General features: G+C 42.4%; 1 protein-coding gene and 1 non-coding gene across 2 annotated transcripts in view; one reads left to right on the top strand and one right to left on the bottom strand.

Annotated features, from left to right (window-relative positions):
- GRID1 (glutamate ionotropic receptor delta type subunit 1) overlaps window positions 1-17,105 on the top strand; it is a 658,224-nt gene that overhangs the window by 371,125 nt on the left and 269,994 nt on the right. The gene's annotated exons all lie outside the window — the stretch shown is intronic.
- On the bottom strand, window positions 7,300-7,373 carry TRNAI-UAU (transfer RNA isoleucine (anticodon UAU)). Its single transcript has one exon. It is a non-coding gene; the product is annotated as a tRNA-Ile (tRNA).

The following is a 17,105-nucleotide window of genomic DNA, read 5'->3' as shown; positions in this document are numbered from 1 at the left end:
CTCTTCTTTGCACACCCTCATTTCCAAGCCTTCTCCATGTCTTCTATTCTGCAGCACACATACCCCACGCTGGCGCATGTAACTGTATCTTCATAATGAGTAGAATCTCAGGAGCAAGCCTGACAGTTAGGAGAAGGTTAAGGTCAGATGATGGAGGGTGCACCTTTATTAGTGTGTGCTTGTTGATAAAATTTCTTTTCTAAATTGCTACATTTAATCTGGAATTTCACGTTGAAGATAACACCTGGTACCAGGAGTGAACTGTGTGGTTGTGTGAAGGTACTATGGGATATTTGAGAGATCCACATCCTTTATCTCTCTCACATGAGGCAGGCGAGAACTGGAAGAGGGAAATGTTTGACAACAATAAGAAGGGAGAAATGCTGAAAAGAAGAAAGTGGCAGTTTTAAACAGTAGCAGACGTTTGAATGAAGTGTGGGTGGACACCAATAAAATTACAATAAAACATAAAAAGCAATTAATTAAAATACAGATTAAAATACAATATTAAAATTTAAAATGCAGCCTCATTTTAAGTAGTCCATAAATCCAAGCCAAGGGAGGAAAACACAGGGGTCAGACTAAGTCCAGCCCAAAGGCCAGGCAGAACAGCTCTGTCTTACAGGCCCTGCGGAAAGATGATAAATCCCGCAGGGCCCTGGTCTCCTGGAGCGTTCCACCAAGTTGGGGCCAATACTGAAAAGGCCCCCTAGTAGAGGTCAATCTAGCCACCTTATGGCTCGGGATCTCCAGAGTATTGTTGTTTGTGGACCTTAAGGTCCTCCGCAGGGCATACCAGGAGGAGGCGGTCCCGTAAAACAACAAACAAACAAACCAGTTTTAACAAGGAGAAATGGTAGCGATTGGTTCAACAAAGAACACCCAAAAGCAAACCTTGTTTTAAACTGCCACTTCCCACCCATGTTTGTCATCCCTTGCTCACTGTGCTGAAACCTCTGCCATCATTTAAAACCACCACTCCCTCTCTCAGTTTCTTTCCATCTTTGCTTAATTCATAATAGCACTGTCATTTGAAGCAGCCACTTTCCTCCTCTCATTGTCTGAGCAGCAGTCCGCAAAGTGGTCAATATAAGGTGGATTCTTTTTTGGGGTGGGTGGGTGTGTTAGGATTGATAAGGAACAGGATTTCTCTCTCCTTTTGTGCCTTCTGAACTTGACAGCCTATAAACAGTTTATTGCAGGGGTCAGCAAACTTTTTCAGACCTTGTGGGCGGCTGGACTATATTTTGGAGAGGGAAAAAAAGAACGAATTCCTATGCCCCACAAATAACCCAGAGATGCATTTTAAATAAAATGACACATTATACTCATGTAAAAACATGCTGATTCCTGGACCACCTGTGGGCCGGATTGAGAAGGCGATTGGGCCGGCCCTGGCCCCTGGGCCTTAGTTTGCCTACCCATGATTTATTGCATACCACCCAGTCTGCTATAAAGCAGGCCAATTCCTGCCTAAATTTGACAGATGTAATCTGACAAGTTATTCTTAGTGCACAAGCCAATTTGTTTACTCCAACATCTGGTTTGTTGGCCATCAGTGTCTTTACTCTTGTAGGGGAGGTTAAGTATCAGCTTAATTCTTTCACAAGATATAGCCATTCAAAGGAACTCATAGCTCTTTCTATGCCTTTTAGTTGACTCTTTTAATCTTTCAGTCTCTGAGCTAATGGAAGCTAACTCTACTGGTATGTCCATCTCGTACAAATTAGTTTGCATCTCTGCTATTTACATGCTGCCGTTTCCTTCTAAATTATTCTAAAAATAACCTATCTCTGAAACTATTCTAAAAATAACCTATCTCTGAACAGTTTTCTCCAGGGCCACATAATTTGAAGACAAAAGAACTTTTTAGCTTAAAAAGGCCTCCCTCACCATGAATGTGTGTCCAAGTGAGGCACCCGATTCCTAAGACATTTCAGGAGCACTCAGCAAGGGTTGAATGTACCTATATGTGTTTTAGATCCTTATTGCCACTTACTTCAAATACGACTCATGGAAACTTCCTAGGACTGGAAGCATTTCCTACTGGATACAGCCAGGGCAGCCCGCTTCGGGCGGCTTGATCCACAGAAGCAGCAGCCTCCAAAGAATGCATCAATTTCTGCCACTGCTGCAGCGGTGGTGATGGCATAGCATGCGTCTTGAAGGCAGAATCGGCCTCCGTAGCCCCCATAGTGACCATGTGTGGTTGCACCAGCACTATGGCGGCCTGTCTGGCATGTCAGAACATTGACGAGGTGGGTTGCGGGCAGAGGGGGTAGGATGGCACAGGTGCACTGAGCAGGCTCCAGCTTCCTCCTCATTTCTCACAGCAGCAGCGCTGTGGTCTGAACCACTGAGCCTCTTGGGCTTGCCAATCAGAAGGTTGGCGGTCCGAATCCCTGCGATGGGGTGAGCTCCCGTTGCTCTGTCCCAGCTCCTGCCAACCTAGCTGTTTGAAAGCACACCAGTGTAGGTAAATAATAATAATAATAATAATAATAATAATAATAATAATAATAATAATAATAATTTATTATTTATACCCCGCCCATCTGGTTTTCCCAGCTACTCTGGGCGGCTTCCAACAGAAAAATAAAACACAGTAATCTATTAAACATTAAAAGCCTCCCTAAACAGGGCTGCCTTCAGATGTCTTCTAAAAGTCTGGTAGTTGTTTTTCTCTTTGACATCTGATGGGAGGGCATTCCACAGGGCGGGCGCCACTACCGAGAAGGCCCTCTGCCTAGTTCCTTGCAACTTGGCTTCTCGCAACGAGGGAACCGCCAGAAGGCCCTCGGTGCTGGACCTCAGTGTCCGGGCAAAACTATGGAGGTGGAGACGCTCCTTCAGGTATACTGGCCATTTAGGGCTTTAAAGGTCACCACCAACACTTTGAATTGTGCTCGGAAACGTACTGGGAGCCAATGTAGATCTTTCAAGACCGGTGTTATGTGGTCTCGGTAGATGTGGTGAGCATGTAAATGGCATTTCCGTGTGCTCTGGTTTCCGTCACAGTGTTCTGTTGCACCAGAAGCAGTTTGGTCATGCTGGCCACATGACCCAGAAAGCTGTTTGTGGACAAATGCCGGCTCCCTCGGCCTAAAAGTGAGATGAGCGTTGCAACACCATAGTCGCCTTTGGCTGGACTTAACTGTCCAGAGGTCCTTTACTTTTTTACTGGCCAGAGCTTCAGTGTTTCATGTCTCTCCATCGCCCTCCTGGCAGCAAGGCCTTGTACGGGTTCTTCCTTGAGGAGAAGCCCTTGCTGAATCTTCTTCCACATTGCCCCACAGGGTGGTGGGGCACGGCAAGGGGTTTTCTTCAAGGAGAAGCTCTTGCCAAGCCTCATGCCTCACTCCTCATGGGGACAGCAGAGGTGTGTTTAGCCACAGGCACCAAAACTTCTCAGGCTGCCTCTGGATACAACACTAAAATATATGTTCAGTGTTGATACTCAGCAACTGTACTATTTCAGGTTTTTTTGTCTACATGATGAAATTACCTTAGAGACTAAATCTCTTTGGACACTTTCGCCAGCAGAATTTTAGCAATGATCAAAATGCTACTGCAGGAGGTGATTCCGGCACAAGCTTGTTACCAGGATGGAGGATGTGGTTGTTAACCAACATGAAGGGTCTAGAACAGGCATCCCCAAACTTCAGCCCTCCAGATGTTTTGGACTACAATTCCCATCTTCCCCGACCACTGGTCCTGTTAGCTAGGGATCATGGGAGTTGTAGGCCAAAACATCTGGAGGGCCGCAGTTTGGGGATGCCTGGTCTAGAGGCTAAGCCACCAGGAAAGCATAACTTGATGCAGCAATGGCTGCAGGCCCTTCTGGTTCATGTTGCAATTGGTGGTTGTTAATTAAAGTTGGCATTCAGTTCCTGATATGCATGATACATTTTAGTTTTCTGTGAGTTAAGGCTGCCATCTTGGAAACTGCAGTCTAGCTATCCCACACGATTGTGGCAAAACGAGTAGTGGATCAAGGATCTTAAAGTGATCACTCACAGAATAACTGTGAGCATCTGAGTTGCTTTAATTATCAGAGTTGGAATGGGAAAATGAGTCGTAGAGTTGGAAGGGAACACAATGGTAATCTAGTCTAACCCCTGTGCAATGCAGGAATCTTTTCCCCAATGCAGGGCTCGAACCCACAACCCTGAGATTAAGAGCTTCATGCTCTACCAACTGAGGTATTGCAGGTGGACTTTTTTTTAGTTATTGGAACCCCTTCTTTTTCTAAGTGGAATTTTCCATTGCAAACGACAAATAAAGCAACATCCTGCAATATATTTTTGTAATGCAAGTTGTGTTGAGAAGTTCTGTTTTTAAAAATATAAAGTCTTTCTGGTTATAGGCAGACACATCCTTTTCCACAAGTACATTTTTGAAACTGAAGTTTATTCACACTGTATTGATAGAAAATACAGATTAACTCAGTCCATAGTACGTTTTCTGTTCATTATAGGCAGAGCTCTCAAAATATACAGTAATAGCCCATAAACAGAATAGGCAGCTTAAGTGTGGGTACCTCTTTAACCATCTGTTTCTCAACAGAAAACATTACAGTGTGGCCTGGGTATAACTTTTGTGTTGTAATTGATTTTGCATCCTTTAAAACTGCTGAATGCACTTTTATAAAGGGCAAAGTACATAATAGAACTTGCTGGTAGTAAAAAAAAAAGCTCATTAGAAAAGGAAGAGCAATTTTTATGAATTCAGGAATTCTTCTTGCTCAAGGATACTTGTGGTTGTGGAAGTAAGCAAGAGCAGTGTTAAAGCACAACTTTAGATAGCAAGCATTTCATAAATGTTGAGGCAAGTAGTTTAAGTGCTATAATTTATTACATTTTTCATCTGCAAGGGTGGTTTTTTTTGGGGTCACACCAAATGTTTTCTAGCTTTGATTCATGGGTTTCAAGCAATAATTTCACCCACCTCTAATTCATTTTATCTGAGTATTATTCATCTTTCTTTGATACTGTTCAGCACCACTGGTTCCTGCAGTTTGGGTGGAAACCCCACCCCCAATCAATTAATACAGTCCAAGTAGCCAAGTCTGAATTTCAGCAGTCAGGATACAGTCCAGAGTCAAACCTGAAGCACAGTCCCATAGAGGTCCAGGAGCATCCAAGTCAAGGGCGTCAACATGGGAAGCTGAGTGGCACAGACTCTCAGCTCTGCTTATTTATTTATTTTGCATGCTGATTGCGGCATCTGGGCTTGACGAGGCATGTGGCCCTCACCTATTCCAAGCCTACTCTAGTTGAGGAATCATACACCTCAGCCTCCTAAAGTGCCCCCTCCCATTGTTCCCTACACCTCAGAGCCACCCATGTTTGTGGAGGCAGGGGCCCCTCTGGTGATGGGTCTTGCTGCTCTGGTTCCTGTGCATTGACCCCCATCCACTCGCCATCCTCTGTCACCCCGTGAGTACTTCCCCATCCCCATCTTGCCCAGGTGTGTCCCTGCCCCTGCTACACCCCTCGCTGGGATCCTCTCCTTCCTACCCAGTTCATGACAAGGAGAAATTCCTTTTGCCTATGCTGAAACTTCCAATATATAGATTGCTTGGATTTTCTCAGATTGTAGTATTATGAGAGAGGAAGAAAAACGTCACTCTATCCACATTCTTGGCACCATGCATAATTTTATATACCTCCGTCATGCCTCACATTGCTCTCTTCTCTCCCAACTAAGGAAGCCCTAAATCTTGTACATTTTCACTTCAGAGAGTTGCTCCAACCCCTTGATCATTTTGTTTGCCCTTTCCACTGTTTCCAACTATACAGCATCCTTTTTGAGATGTGGTGACCAGAACTGCCACTAGGTTTGGTTTGAGGGGCAGTCGATAGCAGAAGCCAGTAGTTGCGCTCCCCCCTTCACTCCTTGAGATGGAGAGGGCTATGATGTTGCTGTAAGACATGCTTCCTCAAACTCGGCCCTCCAGATGTTTTGAGACTACAATTCCCATTATCCCTGACCACTGGTCCTACTAGCTAGAGATCATGGGAGTTGTAGGCCAAAAACATCTGGAGGGCCGAGTTTGAGGAAGCCTGCTGTAAAAGAATGGGAAAGGTTGGCGCTGATCCCTTCCCCCTCCTTTCCACATGCATTTCCAGGAAAGCGCAAGACTTTTGAGGTTCTAGTGTAAGGATGCCAAACTGATAATTCTCAGGAATCGGTGGACATTGCCCTTACCATATCTAGTGTCCTTGAAACATATTTTCATGGATTAGTAGCAGCTATGGAAGAAGGTGGGGAGACGAAAAGCTATTATATTCAGACTGGATGATTTATTACTTTGGAAATGGTGCAATAATGGCAGTGTGAAAAATTAAATGGGTGTGTTGAATGGAAATAGTTCTTCAGGGAATCCCTCTCCTGCATTGAGTTTGGTCTATGTCTGCTTGATTTTTTTATGGTAATTAATTTCCTGAAATAGTTTCCTTTATGTATTTGAATAGGGACCCTTTATGTATTTATAATGTATTCCTTTATGTATTTGAATAGGGACCCAGGTGGCGCTGTGGGTTAATCCACAGAGTCTAGGGCTTGCTGATCAGAAGGTCAGCGGTTTGAATCCCTGCAGCGGGGTGAGCTCCCGTTGCTCGGTCCCAGCTCCTGCCAACCTAGCAGTTCGAAAGCACATCAAAGTGCAAGTAGATAAATAGGGACCGCTCCGGCGGGAAGGTAAACGGCGTTTCCGCGCGCTGCTCTGGTTCGTCAGAAGCAGCTTTGTCATGCTGGCCACATGACCCGGAAGCTGTCTGCGGACAAACGCCGGCTCCCTCGGCCTATAGAGCGAGATGAGCGCCGCAACCCCAGAGTCGGACACGACTGGACCTGATGGTCAGGGGCCCCCTTTATGTATTTGAATATAGAATACTAAAATCCAGCAGGGGACCTGTGGTTGCCCTTTTGTGCTAAATGTGAAAGGGTTATTGTAGCCTTAAGGGTAGTTTTGATGTTGTTCTTTTCTTCTGGGCGTTTCAGGAGGTCCCTGCTTTCAGACTGTATCAGCTATTTCAGGAATGATACAATAGATGATTCAGCAACTGCCTGTAGTAGTCTTCAAATATTTATTAATATAAATCTATGCTTTTGATGGTTAGCAGAATAAGGAATTTAATTTTCTTGGCTATTAATACTGCCCTTTTTCATTGTTTCAAAACACAAACACACAAAATATCTTAAGAGTGGTTTTGGATATTACCCAGAAGTAGGATTGTAGAGTTGGAAGGGACCTCCAAGTTCATTTAATCCAACCCCCTGCAATGCAGAATCTTTTGCCCAACGTGGGGTTCGAACCCACGACCCTGAGATTATAAGCCTCATGCTCTACCAACTGAGCTAAGTGGGGTTGCCATTTTTTGAAGAGCAAAAAAGAGGAAACATTTGCTGGCTTCAACTTTTAACAATGGATCGCTATGGCAACTCTCATTTGAAATACTCATGAAAAAGAGGATTTGTTCTGGAATAAGTAGACATATGGCAACCATAGGAGCATAGTGGATGCATAAGTGACTTAATTGATTTGTTCTTTGTGCTTTGAATGAAAGTCCAAATGACAAACATTCTGGCTTCGTGAATAGACAAGTGGGCTTGCACCCACACATGGAACTCATACATCTTTGAGCTAAGCCTCTTACAGATGTTTTGAGTGGTTGCCACAAATGTGTGTGGGTCATTAAAGGAGTGGGCTTGACCCCATTCTGCATGATTTTGTTTCAAGTCCCTGAATGGCTTGTGAGACTTTTAAAGGAAAGCATGGAGGCTGGGGTGCAGACTGTTGCATAGGCAATACTGAATTATATGGACCACTGGTCTCAGCACCATGAAGAATAATGTAACATATTCTGTGATACCAAAGTCTTCAGCTAGACAAGAGGTTGCCCTGTGCATCTCTGCATGACTGTTTAGTGCTGGTCTTCTTGGCTTGCCTTTGACCAAGTGACACACATGACCAGAACTATTCCTTATGGTGAAACATTGGGCATAGCCACTAGTGAGAACATGTAGTTCCTTCTCTTACATAAAAAGTATACATTGGTTTTCTGAAATTTAGGAAACCATGCCTCAGCATTGCCTTAAAAAGCTGGGGTGCAGAATTAAGCATTTTTAGGTTTGGTTGATTTTTTTCTCTTCCATTTAAATCATTGGAAGTTTAAATTTGGCTTGATGGTGCCCTTGGCTTATTTATTTGGCCTACCTTTAAAGTACTTTGGTCTGACTGTGGAATATAGTGGTGTTCTTTTATTACTGGAATTGCTTTAATTCTCAGGAAATGACTGACAGTCGATAGGATAATTTAGAATTTTTTTCCTGTGAGCCAAAGCATCCCCCCACCAAGTTTGCAATATACATTTCCATTTAAAAGCGGTTTTAAATGGAAATATTTCAAGCGAGTTGCCAGCCATATGAAAAGCTTTGGCACCGCACATGAAAGGCTGTAGCACCAGTCAGAAAGTTTGATTTTGTAAAGCAATTAATGAGATAATAGTCTCCAGGGGTCAATCAAGAGAAGCAAGCTCTTGCTGCCCCCACACAGAAGAAAGAACATCAGGAAATATACAAAATATAACTTGGCAAAAGCAGTTTGCATATGTGATTGAATTTTGTGAGCACACAGTATGAGATGACAGAGCTTGAAGCTTAATTTGTACACCCTTTTTCCTGTGATCTTAGTTCCATTGCTCCTGTGAAAAAAATAGCCTTTGAATCGAAAACGTCCATGTTGGCTCTATCCCCCTGCCCTATCTGGGTTGCTTTGAGAAGTATAGGAATTCCTTTGATTCTCTCAATAACCATTGTTTTGTGAAGATAATTATTGATGCATTTGCTTCAAATACTGTATTAAAATTGATTCTGCTAAGCTGTCCATTGGGCTTTGGACGAGGCAATACTAACAGGCTCACAGAAGCTATGTGTGGTACATAGACACAGAGGTTTCCCAAATCACCTCTCTCTGCTGTCGTTCCCCCTTCCCCACCGTTACCTCTGAAATGGAAGACATTCACAGCATTTTCTGCCTGGTGGTTTTCAGAAGACCATGCTAGCAGACTCTTCTTAGTCATGTCCCTCATTTCCATTTCTGGAACAAATTCTGCTTCCAGACTTACTTTAAATTCAACAAGAGTAAGTTGCATGTGCTAAAAATACAGAAATGGTCTCCAAAAAAATGACCAGGGCATCTCTCATCATAGGCCAATAATTAGCCCCACCTGTTCATGCATTTGGTTGCAGAACTGCTCCTCAGTCTGAGAATCAGACTTCTTGTCAAAAAAACCTTCCACCCCCCCCCCAAGACCAAAATAAAACTCATGTGAGTAGTGTAATGTCAGAGCAATGAACTCGCATGAGATTGTGGCTCCTCTCCCCTGAACTGGAAAATTGCAAGTTGAGATTTTCCACTTCACAGAAGGAAAGGAAATTTTTTGAGTGAATAGGCTGTGTTGATGTTACACTGTTTATGTGGGTAGACCAGCCATATGAGCTGCTATTTGTGGAAGTGTAGCTGACTGATTTTAGGGACTGACTTGGAGAGAATAGCCTTCATTCAGAATTCAGATGTTGATACAGAAACAGGAAATGTGGCTATATTGAGAATGGCAAAACTAGGCTACTACCTACTTGCAGTTTCCTTGTTTTGTGGAGTGGGGGAGCTTATGAAGAAAATGCTTATTTCCACTCATACAAATGATAATACCCTGAACAAGATGACATTTACCTGTCTATAAATAGTGGCCCATTGCTTCCTGAGAACCTTTCTGGTCATCTGAAGTTAACTTATTTGCATGCCTTAAGAAGGCATGTGGTTAAGTGCTTAGGAGGAGGAGCCAAGACATCTTCCTAGTTCCTTCTATTTAAGGGTTTGTGTTTCATTTGCCCTCTAAGACAAGGAAGTGAAAAATTTCAACCTCAAGAAACAAGGTACTGGGGTGGGCGGCAACAGGGAATCAACAAAGTGAAAAGTTGAGCTCTTTTTTTTCTCTTGACACTGGGAATATGTGTTTATTCACTCACGTAATAGAATTTATGTTTAGCCCTTGTAGGTGTGGAACCACAGTTAAAATCAAAGGACTTAAAAACAAAATTCTCAAATAAATACTTCTCCTTTATCACCTGCTGAATCTCACCCACTGAATGCCCAAATCAAAGAGAAAGGCTTTACTGTTCTCTCAGGGATGCTGTAGTTGCATCCTTTCTTGTGAAACCACCATTGAGGAGAGGGTTAAACTAGATAATCTGTAATATACTGTACCTTAGATCCTATGGTTCTGTGGTTAAAAATGATCATAACTTTCTCACAGGATGGAAATAAAAAATTGCAGGGAGCCATACTGGCCTACTACGAAAATAAATAAATAAATAAATAAATAAATCCAACAATTACAGTAGCAAATCAATACAGTACCATTATTATAAAGTTCAGCAACAACAAATTACAAGGAACTGACCAAATTTTTGGTTTCCTCAAAATTCTTCATCAGGCTGAAAGTTAATGAAAAGAAATTAGAAGTAAAATGAACAGATTTTGCTGGCCATTGTGAAATACAGCAATGCTCCATTTTGTAATTGTTGGGACTTTTTAGTTAGTCCTAATAAAGGGGATATAATACACCAGGGGCAAGTGGTATTTGGTCCTGCAGATTTTGTTGGACTCCAGCTTTCACCAACCCTAGCCAGCATGTCCAATGGTAAGGGATAATAGGAGTTGTAGCCCAGTAACATCTTCAGGGTCAAAGGTACTGCATATATTGGTTCCCCTGTACTATAGTAATCACAAGACACTGTAATCAAAGGTACACCTGTTGAAATACTGTTCCTGTATTTTGAGGATGGTGGTGGGTTGTGGGAGGATTGTGTTCCTTGGTCTCTTCAGAAAGCCCAGAAGGCTTGCAATTAATATAAACCATGTAGCATCAGTCTAGACGTGCAGCACCAATAGTCTGTTTCATGGTCTGTACTGAGATTCAGAATGACACGTAGGGTATGTTAAAGCCTGTTAATGTGTGATGATGGTGTTAATGTCTTTTAAAGCTTTCACATACAGCCTGTAAAAAATGGCACAAAACATAGCAGAGGCCATTATTGGAAGGTGTTGGGAATGGAAAAAGAGAAACCCAGGAAAGTGTAAACAAATCAATAATGTGTGCAAAAAGCAGTTATTTGAGTAGACTTTTTTATATATATAAAAAATCATACTTCCTTTAAGCAATCTTAAACTCGAGTTTATGATTGCTTAGAGCAGGCATCCCCAAACTGTGGCCCTCCAGATGTTTTGGCCTACAACTCCCATGATCCCTAGTTAGCAGGACCAGTAGTCGGGGAAGATGGGAACTGTAGTCCAAAACATCTGGAGGGCTGAAGTTTGGGGATGCCTGGCTTAGAGGAAGTATGATTAAAAAACACAAGGCCAAGAAGAGAAGTAGAGACATACAGGTAGGTATCAAAGTGGGTGGGGGCACACAAAGCGCCCCAAATGGTAATGCAAGAGAGGCTTGAGTATAGCTGCCCCAAGAAGCATTTCATACCCTCCAACATTTCTGAGATGAAAATAGGGGTGCCCTAAGAAAAAGTGGGACATTCTGGGATCAAATCAGAAACTGGGACTGCATCTGTAAATCCAGGCTGTCCCTGGAAAACAGGGACGCTTGGAAGGTCTGGCATTAAAAATAAAGAAATGTAATCTGTGATTGTTATTGTCTGTGAGGGGAAGCTGGGGTGCCAGCCAAACAGAGTGTCCACTGTCCAGTTCTGCTGCCCATGCTTCATGTTACCTCATTGCTGCTTATAGGTGAAAGGTTTTATTTCCTCTCAGGCTGCTGTTCATTGAACAAACTCCTGGTATCTCCTCGAGAACTGTACAAGCTAGCATGGAACTTGGCACTTAGATGTGTATGAGGGGGGTATGCAAAAGCAGACCACCAAGGTTTTGTGAAGCAAAAGTAAATGCCACTGAAAGAATAAGTAAGGTTCTTCTTATGAAAAAGGTTTAAAAATAAGAGTGGTTACGACTTCCAGTTTCCTGATGACAGAAAAGGGAGTGTGGGTCTAGTTGGGGTGCCGTGGGCAATACTGAGAGCCAGTGTGGTGTAGTGGTTAAGAGCGATAGACTCACAATCTGGGAACCGGGTTCGCGTCTCCGCTCCTCCACATGCAGCTGCTGGGTGACCTTGGGCCAGTCACACTTCTCTGAAGTCTCTCAGCCTCACTCACCTCACAGAGCGTTTGTTGTGGAGAAGGAAGGGAAAGGAGAATGTTAGCCGCTTTGAGACTCCTTCGGGTAGTGATAAAGCGGGATATCAAATCCAAACTACTCTCCTTCTTCTTCTTCTTCTCCTTCTCCTTCTTCTCCTTCTCCTTCTCCTTCTCCTTCTCCTTCTCCTTCTCCTTCTCCTCCTCCTCCTCCTCCTCCTCCTCCTCCTCCTCCTCCTCCTCCTCCTCCTCCTCCTTCTTCTTCTTCTTCTTCTTCTTCTTCTTCTTCTTCTTCTTCTTCTTCTTCTTCTTCTTCTTCTTCTGTCCCTCTTTCCTTCCTGCCCTCCTCTGATGCCCTCTTGCGTCTCTGCCTCCCAAAGGCTTGCATGGTTGTTTGTTGCAGCAGCCCTGGCTACAAGCTCTGCAGGAGAATGGAGCCTCTGGGGCTGGCCAGGGGGTGCTGGTTGCAAGAAGCTGAGGGCCTCAGAGTAAGCAAGCAAGCAAGCAAGTAAGTGGGCGAGGGAGCCCAGCCAACCAATCTGCCAGCCCTTGCTGCTGGGAATGGACAGACAAGTCTCAGGCCCCTGTGGGGCAATGTGAGGAGACACCTCTCTGGGGGGGGGGGCGGCGGCTCAGAGACCAGGGGTGGCAGCAGCTGCTGCCCAGAGGATTCCCAGGGAGAGGAGGCTGAGGGTGTTCAAAAAAGGGTGAGAGGCTGCCAGCTCTGCAGGGAAGGGATGGCATAACTGGGCTCCTGAGCCCCACAGGGGTGCCACAGGAAGAATGCAGTTGGACTCAAAAAAGTTGAAAACCTCTGACTTAAGCAGATCTCATTTCTTCATCCTCCAGAAAGATGTGTGAGATCATCTCCTGATCTTAACACCAAATGTCAAAATAAGTCCCTGACTAATTATAGGCTGGGCTTACCTTTGATTTACATTCCAACCCCGTACATTCCAAAAGCCTCAAATTTAACAATTTTTTCTGTCCTGGGTACACATATAGGTGAAACTCGGAAAATTAGAATATCGTCCAAAAGTGCATTTATTTCAGTAATGCAATTTCTTATTATTTATTTTTCTTTTGATTTTTACAAATGCTTTCTTTTGGAAATTCCACAGTAATAAAACAAATAGTTACAATAATACAAAAATAAACATCTCTATTACATTTCATTAATTACATTCCATTTATAATTGACCTGCCTAACAACAACAAATAAAGGCATGCATCTATCTCATATATTGGTTTCACCTTTTAAGTTGCATTACTGAAATAAATGCACTTTTCGATGATCTTCTAATTTTCCGAGTTTCACCTGTAGTTTATCCTCACCTAATTAATTTGTGACACCTTCTAAGTTATCTCTCCCCCCACCCCCTGATAGGCAAAGCCATGTGTCAGGCCATAAACTAGCTTCATAGTCCCCAAACACAGAACAGGATTTTTACTTTTTTATAGCAGTTCATTTCCTTCACAGTGGTTAAACTTTTTTGTTTGGTCAAGGCAATATGACCAGTGACCCAATTAGTGCAGGGCTAGTCAACTATACAGCTGCAAATAAAACATTTTAAGTGTGTTTAAAGTGCAATATACAATGTGACACAAGATGGCAAATGTGAGCCTTATGGAAAATTAAAAAAAAAAATTCTTTTTAAGGTTTAAAGAAAAAGCATTTCCAGAACATTTTTTTATATGTATATTTTATGTGTAGATTCCACCTATGGGTATTTTTGGACTGTATCAGCCTCTAGGCAGCAGTGGTTAGTTAAACAAGCCAGCCCATTATCCATGGTGTGAAGCTAACTTGTTTAAAAACTGAGCTGTTCCTTCATACATAACACTAAACTGAGATGCTTTATAAATGAAACTAAAACTTGTCATGGGAGGAGAAGGGCTTTGCTTAGTCTCAAGGAATTCACCATGGTTTAGTGTTCCATGTTAACACAACCAGTGAAATAGGAAACTCAAAAGCTGTAAATTAAGATATTAAATCAGTGTAGCAAGTTGTAGGTGAATGGTAAAGGCAATAGCAGATCTATTCTTAAGCAAATTGTTGTTTTGTTCTCAAGGAAAGTTTGCCAGTTCCAATAATTTTTGCCAGTTCCAATAGAGGTGCATGTTTCTATCATTCCCAGGAAAGATTGAAAATAAGACAAACTCTCTGCTGTTTAGGCCAGATTGAAAGAATTCTGGATAAGTAGGCAAGAAATGCTGTGGATTAAGGCCAACATTGCACAATTTTAATTTTTGATGGAATTAAAGAAGAGTATGGATTAGGGATGTTTATTGTTTTCAGTAACTGTTTGAACCTATTCACAGAACAAAAAATTTATCAAAGTCACAAGCTGTGGTATTTCTGATTAGAATTTTCCAAGACTCCCATTAATGAAAGACTCATGTTAATCTGTGGGAAATGAAGCACCTTTTTTGCAGTCAAACTTTACATTTGTCTGATAGCAATACAATTACCATAGCTTTTTTGTTTTTGTTTTTTAAATCATGTCCTTAATCTATAGGTGTGTTATATGAGTCGGAAGGCACAGTGATCTAAAGTTAAGCTCCTTAGCTTAGGCAAATCACAGCATATAACCGGCAGGCATAATGATACTCTTCGCTAGCTTGGAAAATTGGTGTTGTCCACTTTGCCTAACTATAAATGCCAATAAGATAAAGTGTTGTGAGATAATAGGTAAAGGTAAATACAGAAGCAGTGAAGTGGTGGAACAAGGAAATCTAATGCGTACTGAGAAAGATTGATCCATGCTGATGATTCCACCAAGGATGAAGTATGTGGGAAATGTCTTTTCACAAGTGAGACACAGAAAAGTAGCAATATAAACAGATTACACACACACACACACACACACACACACACACACACCTACACCTGTATTTAATGCCAAGACAGACATTTCATTGTACATGCAGTGTTAATTTGTCAACTGAAAGCACATACATTACATGAAACAACCATAAATGATAGTTCTTTGGAAGATGGTAGTTGGAACAAAATAATTTAATGAAAAAGGAAGATGGGAGAATGAAGATTAGAAAACAATAAGTAAAAGGGTGGGCTCCCATTGTAAAAATTCTGGTTTTGGGTACAATACAAACATGTACAAACAAGAGATAATGGCAAAAACTGACCATTGAGTGGGTACATGAAGTAGAGATAGGTTCTCCTTATATTGGCTACTCCTCATTTCTCCCTATTTCCCAAATGGAGTAAAAAAAAAGGGGGGGGAGCTATTTAGCGAATCCATAGACTTAAAAGAGTGTTGCTCCACTCCCACTTATCTCATCAGCCCTCTCACCTGCATCCAAAGTCATTCTTGCCACATCTTAGCACCCAAATACACACTCCCCTTTCCATTTACCTTGATGGCAGGAGCATAAGTAGCACGGGAGATTAGATGCCTGCCTCCCTCTTTTCCAACATCAATTGACTTACTGTCACAGGAGACTCTGAAAAAAACTGAACTTCCCACACCGCACCTAATGTGAAGAATGGTTAAATCAGTAGGAAATTTAGTACCACCACTAAATCATTCCTTTGCAAATGTGATTCGTGTTGCATTCTGTGGCTTCACCACATATGCCTGCAAACACCACCTTTAAATGTCTGGTCCTTAATGTTCCCAGCTCCTCCTCCTCCTAGAACAGGCATCTCCAAACTGCGGCCCTCCAGATGTTTTGGCCAACAACTCCCATGATCTCTAGCTAAGAGGACCAGTGGTCGGGGATGGTGGGAATTGTAGTCCAAAACATCTGGAGGGCCAAAGTTTGAGGATGCCTGTCCTAGAAGGAAGGAACACATGCCTTTGTCCAATATGGAGAATGGTTATTTAAAACAAAATCATGCAACCAGCTCCCAACATTTTGTTTCTTTTCCAAAATTTCCCAACACGTTCTAGTGTGACCACAAAACAAAACTGAGGATAGAGACGGGCAGATCATTCTATTTCTGATTCGCACCAGTGTTGCAAGTGTGCCTTTTATTCTTTCCTATTTTGCACTGAGCCTGTGTCGCCAATTTTGGAGAAGGGCAAAATCCAAAGGATTAATACATTTTGATCTGCACATTTGTCTGGGAGATGCAGATCAGGTCAGTAAGCTTTGAAATTCACAGAAATAGAATTGCTTAAGCATCCCCAAGCAAGGATACGGTTATGTACATCTTTCAAATAGTAGGGCTTTGTAGACCAGAGTGAGTGTGATTCTTAATGGCAGGAGACATTAGAGGGAGGAAGCAAGTTTGAGTCCCTCGCCTAATCCTGTCCTCAGGTACAGCTCTCTACATTCTCCCATATAAGTGACTGTTTGCCACTTATGCAGAGAAGTAAAGTTTTGAACTTGAGAACAAACTATGGTGAGAGAGAAACCTGTCATTCATTCTTGACAGTATGTGGCCTGGCACATCTTGAAAGGAGTCCCACAATGGGTGAAGGTGCTCTGCATTATACCTGCCCTATATCCTCAGGTACTCTATTCTATCTACCTAAAAGTCTTTTTGGTAGTATGCTTAAAGGAGAACTGTGGAAACCCATTGGAATCTGATTCTAAGTCAGTCTTTTGAATCCAAAGCCCATAGAAATTATTGGCAGTGACTTCCAACTTGTAGCTGGGATTGGAGCAGGAATGTGTGTGTTTTTTAATTAAAAATATTTTTAGTGCTTTCCTGCTATACATGATATACAATATCTAGTCACTATTCAAGACAAAACACCTCCTTTCCCACTACACACATACCACAGTTCCAATTTTTCATTCAAACTTTCTGAATACTTTTGCTTTCCTATCTGGTTGCTCAGTGAGTTTGTGGAGAATATAATTCATCCTAAAGCAATAGCATCCTCATTCATCATCCACTGCAAATAATGTTCCTTTTTCCA

The sequence above is a fragment of the Zootoca vivipara genome, chromosome 5, assembly GCF_963506605.1.
Source record: "Zootoca vivipara chromosome 5, rZooViv1.1, whole genome shotgun sequence".
NCBI classification, from domain to species: Eukaryota; Metazoa; Chordata; class Lepidosauria; order Squamata; family Lacertidae; genus Zootoca; species Zootoca vivipara.
This window is presented reverse-complemented; position numbering and strand designations above follow the sequence as displayed.